The sequence below is a fragment of the Oncorhynchus keta genome, chromosome 17 (genome assembly GCF_023373465.1).
Source record: "Oncorhynchus keta strain PuntledgeMale-10-30-2019 chromosome 17, Oket_V2, whole genome shotgun sequence".
Classification (NCBI taxonomy): domain Eukaryota; kingdom Metazoa; phylum Chordata; class Actinopteri; order Salmoniformes; family Salmonidae; genus Oncorhynchus; species Oncorhynchus keta.
This window is the reverse complement of record NC_068437.1, coordinates 653,379-662,500: the sequence shown is the minus strand read 5'-3', so window position 1 is coordinate 662,500 and position 9,122 is coordinate 653,379. Positions and strand designations below refer to the sequence as shown.

At 40.6% G+C, this 9,122-nt stretch overlaps 1 protein-coding gene across 5 annotated transcripts in view; it reads right to left on the bottom strand.

The window, feature by feature from the left end:
• brsk2a (BR serine/threonine kinase 2a) overlaps positions 1-9,122 on the bottom strand; it is a 433,387-nt gene that overhangs the window by 311,522 nt on the left and 112,743 nt on the right. The gene's annotated exons all lie outside the window — the stretch shown is intronic.

The window sequence follows — 9,122 nt, the reverse complement described above, 5'->3', positions numbered from 1 at the left end:
AAAAACCTGAGAAAAATCCATTCAGGAAGTAGGATTATTTTTGTAGTTTTCTATTCAATGCCATTACAGTATCCATTGACTTGGGAACTGTAATTTGAGTCCTATGCCTTCCACTAGATGTCAACAGTTTTTAGAAATTGTTTCAGGCTTGTATTCTGAAAAATGAGGGAGTAAGAGCAGTCTGAATGAGTGGACCCTGCCGTGCCACAGAGCATTTTCATGTGCGCTACCAAGAGAGTGCCTTTCTTGTTTACCGTTTATATTGACAACGTTATTGTCCCGTTGAAATATTATCAATTATTTAGGCTAAAAACAACCTGAGGATTGAACAAACATCGTTTGACATGTGTCTATGAACTTTACGGATACAATTTGGATTTTTTTGTCTGCCTGTTGTGACTGCGTTTGAGCCCGTGGATTACTGAAGAAAACGAGAAAACAAAACAGAGGTTTTCAGATATAACGAGAGACTTTATCTAATAAAAGGAATATTTGATGAATAAATGAATGTCTTCTGAGTGCAACCATATGAAGATCATTAAAGGTAAGTGATTAATTTTCTCTATTTCTGCCTTGTGGCTGGTTACTGTTTGTAATGATTTGTCTGCTGGTTTATGTTCTCAAATCATTTTAAGATATGCTTTCGCCGTAAAGCATTTTTTATATCTGACACAGTGGTTGGATTCACAAGAAGCTCTGCAATCACACTGGATGTTGGCCAGGTGGGACGCAAACCTCCTCTAGAGAGGTTAACATCATCCTTGGCTCTGGCATCTTTCCCAATATCTGGAACAAAGGAATGATCCCCCCCCCCAATCCACAAAAGTGGAGAGATTTGACACCAATAACTACCGTTGGATATGCATCAACAGCAACCTTTGGAAAATCCTCTGCATTATCATTAACAGCGGACTCGTACATTTCCTCAGTGAAAACAATGTACTGAGCAAATGTCAAATTGGCTTTTTACCAAATCACAATACTACAGACCACGTATTCAACCTGCATACCCTAATTGACAAACAAAACAAAGGAAAATCTGATGCTTTGTTGATTAAAAAAAAATATTTTGACTAAATTTGGCATGAGGGTCTGCTACATAAATTGATGGAAAGTGGTGTTGGGGGAAAAACACATGACGTGAAATACATGTACACAAACAAGTGTGCAGTGAAAATGGTCAAAACACACACATTGTTAATGTTGTTGTTATAAATGTCTATTGTTGCTGGAAACAGCAGATTTTTAATGGAATCGTTACATAGGCGTACCGAGGCCCATTATCAGCAAACATCACTCCTGTGTTGAAATGGCATGTTGTGTTAGCTAATTGATCATTAGAAAACCCTTTTGCAATTATGTTAGCACAGCTGAAAACTGTTGTTCTGATTAAACAAGCAATAAAACTGGCCTTCTTTAGACTAATTGAGTATCTGGAGCATCAGCATTTGTGGGTTCGATTACAGGCTCAAAATGACCAGAAACAAATATCTTTCTTCTGAAACTTGTCAGTCTATTCTTATTCTGAGAAATGAAGGCTGTTCCATGTGAGAAATTGCCAAGAAATTGAAGATCTCGTACAACGCTGTGTACTACTCCCTTCACAGAACAGCTCAAACTGTCTCTAAACCGAATAGAAAGGAGAGTGGGAGGCCCAGGTGCACAACTGAGCAAGAGGACAAGTACATTAGAGTGTCTAGTTTGAGAAACAGACGCCTCACAAGTCCTCAACTTGCAGCTTCATTAACAACACTGTCATCTCAGATTTTCAAAATATGCTTTTCAACCATAGCTAAACAAGCATTTGTGTAAGAGTATTGATAGCTAGCATAGCATTAAGCCGGCAACATTTTCACAAAAACAAGAAAAGCATTCAAATAAAATAATTGACCTTTGAAGAACTTCGGATGTTTTCAATGAGGAGACTCTCAGTTAGATACCAAATGTTCAGTTTTTCCAAAAAGATTATTTGTGTAGGAGAAATCACTCTGTTTTGTTCATCACGTTTGGCTAAGAAAAAACCTGAAAATTCAGTCATTACAATGCCAAACTCCATAATACCGACAGAAACATGGCAAACGTTGTTTAGAATCAATCCTCAAGGTGTTTTTCACATATCTATTCGATGATATATCATTCGTGGAAGTTTGGTTTCTCCTCTGAACCACATGGAAAAATGCATGCAGCTGGAGAGTACGCAATAATTTAGACGGAGGACACCAAGCGGACACCTGGTAAATGTAGTCTCTTATGGTCAATCTTCCAATGATATGCCTACAAATACGTCACAATGCTGCAGACACCTTGAGGAAACGACAGAAAGTGTAGGCTCATTCCTTGCGCATTCACAGCAATATAAGGAGACATTGGAACACAGCGACTCCAAAATCTGGGGCATTTCCTGTTTGAAATGTCATCTTGGTTTCGCCTGTAGCATCAGTTCTGTGGCACTCACAGATAATATCTTTGCAGTTTTGGAAACGTCAGAGTGTTTTCTTTCCAAAGCTGTCAATTATATGCATAGTCGAGCATCTTTTCGTGAAAAAATATCTTGTTTAAAATGTTTTTCATCACAAAATGTTAATAGCGCCCCCTAATGCACAACGTCAACAGTGAAGAGGCGACTCCAGGATGCTGGCAGAGTTGCAAAGAACAAGCCATATCTCAGACTGGCCAATAAAAAGAAAAGGTTAAGATGGGCAAAATAACACAAACACTGGACAGAGGAACTCTGCCTAGAAGGTCAGCATCCCGGAGTCGGCACTTCACTGTTGACGTTGAGACTGGTGTTTTGCGGGTACTATTGTTTATTATCTAGTTTGGCAATGTTGAGAGAGAGAGAGAGAGAGACAGAAAGAGATACAATTCACAATAGTAATAATTCCCTATTTTAGGTCAGTTAGGATCACCACTTTATTTTAAGAACGTGAAATGTCAGAAAAAAATAGTCTAGAGACTGATTTATTTCAGCTTTTATTTCTATCATCACATTCCCAGTGGGTCAGAGGTTTACATACACTCAATTAGTATTTGGTAGCATTGCGTATAAATTGTTTAACTTGAGTTAAACGTTTTGGGTAGCCTTCCACAAGCTTCCCACAATGAGTTTTGGCCCATTCCTCCTGACAGAACTGGTGTAACTGAATCAGGTTTGTAGGCCTCCTTGCTCGCACACACTTTTCAGTTCTGCCCACAAATGTTCTATGAGATTGAGGTCAGGGTTTTCTGATGCCCACTCCAATACCTTGACTTTGTTGTCCTTATCCTCTAATGACTCCCCATCCCGCATGAGGGAGCGTAATCATCACCTGACACTAATTAGCATAACGCAACGGACAAATATTCCTAGAAAATATTCCTATTCATGAAAATCACAAATGAAATATATTGAGACAACAACTTAGCCTTTTGTTAATCACCCTGTCATCTCAGATTTTCTAAATATGCTTTACAGCCAAAGCTAGACAAGAATTTGTGTAAGTTTATCGATAGCCTAGCATAGCATTTTGTCCAGCTAGCAGCAGGTAACTTGGTCACATAAATCAGAAAAGCAATCAATTTAAATTGTTTTACCTTTGATGAGCTTCGGATGTTTTCACTCACGAGACTCCCAGTTAGATAGCAAATGTTCCTTTTTTACAAAAATATTATTTTTGTAGGCGAAATAGCTTTGTTTGTTCTTCACGTTTGGCTGAGAAATCGCACGGAAATTGCAGTCACGAAAACGGCAAAATATATTCCAAATTAGCTCTATAATATCGACAGAAACATGGCAAACGTTGTTTATAATCGATCCTCAAGGTGTTTTTCAAATATCTGTTCGATAATATATCCATCGGGACAATTGGTTTTTCAGTAGGCTACCTCTGTATTTTACGCGAGAATCTCTCCGGGAGCATCAGGTGACCACTTGAGCAATGTAGCCGCTTACGGGTATTCTTCAACATAAATGCGTAAAACTACGTCACAATGCTGTAGACACCTTCGGGAATACGGAGAAAGAGTAATCTGGTTGATAGACCATTCACTGCTCAATAGGGACTCATTGGAACGCAGCGCTTTCAAAACAGGGCACTTCCGGATTGGATTTTTCTCAGGCTTTCGCCTGCAACATCAGTTCTGTTATACTCACAGACAATATTTTTACAGCTTTGGAAACTTTAGAGTGTTTTCTATCCTAAGCTGTCAATTGTATGCATATTCTAACATCTTGTCCTGACAAAATATACCCTTTGTTTCCCAAAAATGAAAATACTGCTCCCTAGTCACAACAGGTTAAGCCATTTTGCCACAACTTTGGAAGTATGCTTGGTGTCTTTGTCCATTTGGAAGACCCATTTGCAAATATCCACATAATTTTCTTACCTCATGATGATCTATTTTGTGAAGTGCACCAGTCCTTCCTGAAACAAAGCACCCCCAAAACATGATGCTTACCACCCCCGTGCTTCACAAATGGGATGGGGTGCTTCGGCTTGCAAGCATCCCCCTTTTCCTACAAACATAACGATGGTCATTATGTCGATATAGGACTCCTTTTACTGTGGATATAGATACTTTTGTACCGGTTTCCTCCAGAATCTTCACAAGGTCCTTTGCTGTTGTTCTGAGATTATTTGCACCAAAGTACGTTCATCTCTAGGACACAGAACACGTCTCCTTCCTGAGCGTTATGACGGCTGCGTGGCTCATGGTGTTTAAACTTGTGTACTATTGTTTGTACAGATGAACGTGATACCTTCATGTGTTTGGAAATTGCTCCCAAGGATGAACCAGACTTGTGGAGGTCTACAATTTATTTTCTGAGGTCTTTGCTGATTTCTTTTGATTTTCCCATGATGTCAAGCAAAGAGGCACTGAGTTTGAAGGTATGCCTTGAAATACATCCACAGGTGCACCTCAAATTGACTCAAATGATGTCAATTAGCCTATCAGAAGTTTCTACAGACTTGACATCATTTTCTGGAATTTCCCAAGCTGTGTAAAGGCACAGTCAACTTAGTGTATGTAAACTTCTGACCCACTGGAATTGTGATAGTGAAATAATCTGTCTGTAAACAATTGTTGGAAAGATTACTTGTGTCATGCACAAAGTAGATGTCCTAACTGTCTTGCCAAAACTATAGTTTGTTAACAAGAAATTTGTGGAGTGGTTGAAAAATGAGTCTTAGTGACTCCAACCTAAGTGTATTTAATCTTTCAACTTCAAATCCCGTGTGGCTCAGTTGGTAGAGCATGGTGCTTGCACCTCCAGGGCTGTGGGTTTGATTCCCATGGGGGGACAATTATGAACATGTATGCATTCACTACTGTCAGTCACTGTGGATAAGAGCATCTGCTAAATTACATTTTTTTCTGAGATTACAGATCCACAATTCATCTGCCAGGCGGGTGACAGCAACTCATTGCTATGACCTAAATACAGCCACGCTGTAACATGATTGGTCCGAGAGACAGCACACGGCTTCTACCCCGCCCCGTGCTGCCACATCATCAGCCCCTTAATTATTCACTGGTTTATGTAAGAGAGGGTCCGCCTTCCTCCTTTCTCTCTCTCCCTCATTCCCCTCCTCTCATCTGGATCCCACAGAATGCAGGGCAGGAGAGAAGGAGGGAGAGTGAGTGAGGAAGAGCAGAAAGAAAGAAATAGGAAGACTGAGATAGTGAAAGAAAGTGTATGAAGGGGGAGAAACAGAAAGAGAGAGAGAGAGACAAGAGCAGAGGCAGAGCATTCATTTTTAATCAAATGCTGTGTTACAGCGTGACGATTGCAACCCGCCGCCACATTTAACACACACTATGGAAAGCTATAGAATGCTGCATTAATATGTAATTACATATATGGAATTACATATATGGAATTACATATTAATCATTCCCAATGGGATTCAATGGAAAATCCAATTCTTTATATGGGTATTTCCATTTTTATATGTAAAAAAAATATATATATATACGTAGAATGTGCATACGTAGAATGTATGCACACATGACTGTAAGTCGCTTTGGATAAAAGCGTCAGCTAAATGGCATATATTATTATATTATTATATTACATTTTTTATATAAAGTGCCTTGAATGTTAATGAAGAGGGGGGTGGAGAGAGCACCAAGAGACAGTCTTCACATTTTGTTGCCTTAAAATGTAATCTAAAAATGAATTGAATTTGATACATTTCTAAAGTAAAAAAAATTCTAGAAATGTTTTCTTAAAACTAAGATGTCCTGATTGCGTCTTCACGCCCCATAGTTAATATGATATGACACACATTATTGTTGCTTAGGAGAAATTTGACTTAGACAACATTGAGTGCTGCTGCTTCCACATAAATACAGTACATGTAATCAATTGAGAATTAACACCCCATCATACACCCTCCTCCCCACCCACACAAAAGGTTAATAAGTTAATGTCAGGTGGCAGGTAGTGTTGGGTGAGATTGCTGGTTCGAATCCCTGAGCCGACGAGGTCAAAAATCTGTCAACGTGCCCTTGAGCAAGGTACTTAACCCGAATTGGTCCTGTAAGTCACAATGGATAAGAGTGTAAATAACTAAATTATAATACAAAAGACACACCAGAATCGCATTCTAGTAGTCTCAGTCCTGACCTACATCTGCTTAAAAATCTGTGACAAGCATTTATTATTTTGTCCATCAATGATTCCTTACCAAATTTCCTGCCCTTGAGTCATTTTGACAAAAACAATGGATGTGTTGCCCTAAGAGGTCTGCAAGGTTAGTAGAATCTTATGTAAAATTATTTACCACTGTAATGGCTCCAAAAGTTGCTTCCACCAGGTATTAACTCTGGGGTGTGAATACATATGCAATCAATACATTTTAATTGATTTATTATTAATTTGAAAAATGTTCTATAAAATTATCAAAAAAAATTATCCCTTTTTAGATTTAATTTCAAAACAGCAAAATGTGTTTTGTACACTCAGCAAAACAGAGGCAGACAGAGAGCATGTAATCCTTCTGCAATAAATGTCACACCCTGACCTTAGAGATCAATGTTTATTCTCTATATTTTGGTTAGGTCAGGGTGTGACTAGGGTGGGTAATCTAGTTGTTGTATATCTATGTTTTCTTTTTCATTGTTGGCCTAGTATGGTTCCCAATCTATCATTGTCTCTGATTGGGGATCATACTTTTTCCCACCTTCAGTTGTGGGATCTTGTCTTTGTTTGGGTGCATGTATTTTTGCACAACGAAGATTTTCGTTCGTTGTATTGGTTATTGTTTTTTTTCTGGTTCACATTTTAATAAAATATGATGAACTCAAATCACGCTGCGCCTTGGTCTACCTTTAACGACGAACGTTACAGAAGATCCCACCACCAACAGACCAAGCAGCGTGGTCAGGAAGACTGGACCTGGGAGGAAATCCTGGAGGGAGCAGGACCCTGGACAAGAGCCGGGGAGTGTCGCCGTCTGAAGGAGGAGATAGAGGCAGCGAAAGCGGAATGGCGACGATACGAGGAGTTAGCTCACGGGGAGATTGGTGGAGTCAGGGTTCGGACCTGAGCCAACTCCCCATTCTTACGGTGGGGAGCGAGTGACCGGTCAAGCACCGTGTTATCCGGTTCTGCACACCATGCCTTCAGTGCGCATCCACAGCCCGGTGCGCTCTGTGCAAGCTCCCCGCAGTTGCCGTGCTAGAGTGGGCCTTCAGCCAGGACGGATTGTGCCAGCTCTAGACCTCCAGTGAGTCTCCACGGCCAAGCATATCCTGCGCCGGCTCTATGCCTCCAGTGCGCCTTCATAGCCCAGTGCGTCCCGTGCTAGCTCTCTACACTCACCGAGCTGGAGTGGGTATCCAGCCAGGACGTGTTGTGCCAGCTCCCCGCACCAGGCATCCAGTACGTCTCCTCAGTCCGGTGAGACCTGTTCCAGCTCCACGTACGAAGCCTCCAGTGATCATCCATGGCACGAAGCCTCCAGTGATGATCCATGGTTCGGAGCCTGTAGTGGTAATCCAGGGCACAAAGCCTCCAGTGATGATCCATGGCAAGGAGCCTGCAGTGACGATCCATAGCAAGGAGCCTGCAGCTACAGTCCCCAGTCCGGAGCCTTCAGCGATATTGCAAAACACAGCTTAGCCTTTTGTTAATCCACCTGTCGTCTCAGATCTTGAAATCATGCTTTACAGCGAAAGCAATCCAAGCGTTTGTGTAAGTTTATCGATAGCCTAGCATAGCATTATGTACACTTAGCATCAGGAGGCTTGGTCACAAAAATCAGAAAAGCAATCAAATTAACCGTTTACCTTCGATGATCTTCAGATGTTTTCACTCACAAGACTCCCAGTTACACAACAAATGTTCCTTTTGTTCCATAAAGATTATTTTTATACCCAAAGTACCTCCGTTTGTTTGCCGTGTTATGTTCAGAAATCCACAGGAAAGAGCGGTCACGACAACACAGACGGAAATTCCAAATGGTCTCCATAATGTCCACAGAAACATGTCAAACGTTTTTTATAATCATTCCTCAGGTAATTTTTTAAATATATATTCGATAATATATCAACCGGATGTGTAGGTTTTTCAATAACAGCGGGAGGAACAATGGCCGCTTTACTCTGTAGAGCAAAAACTCACTCAGAGCCCCCACCTATCCACTTACGCAATGTGATCTTTCACGCTCATTTTTCAATATAAAAGCTTGAAACTATGTCTAAAGACTGAGAAAAAGGAATCGGGTTGATATCCCTTTAAATGGGGCGGCAGCGTAGCCTAGTGGTTAGAGCGTTGGACTAGTAACTGGAAGGTTGTGAGTTCAAACCCCCGAGCTGACAAGGTACAAATCTGTCGTTCTGCCCCTGAACAGGCAGTTAACCCACTGTTCCCAGGCCGTCATTGAAAATAAGAATATGTTCTTAACTGACTTGCCTGGTTAAATAAAGGTAAAAAAAAAAAATGGAGGATAGGCATGCATAGGAACAGAAGGGTTTCAAAACTTCCTGATTGGATTTTCCTCAGGGTTTCGCCTGCAATATCAGTTCTGCTATACACAGACAATATTTTGACAGTTTTGGAAACGTTAGAGTGTGTTCTATCATAATTCGTCAATTATATGCATATTCTAGCATCTGGTCCTGAGGACTAAGCCGTT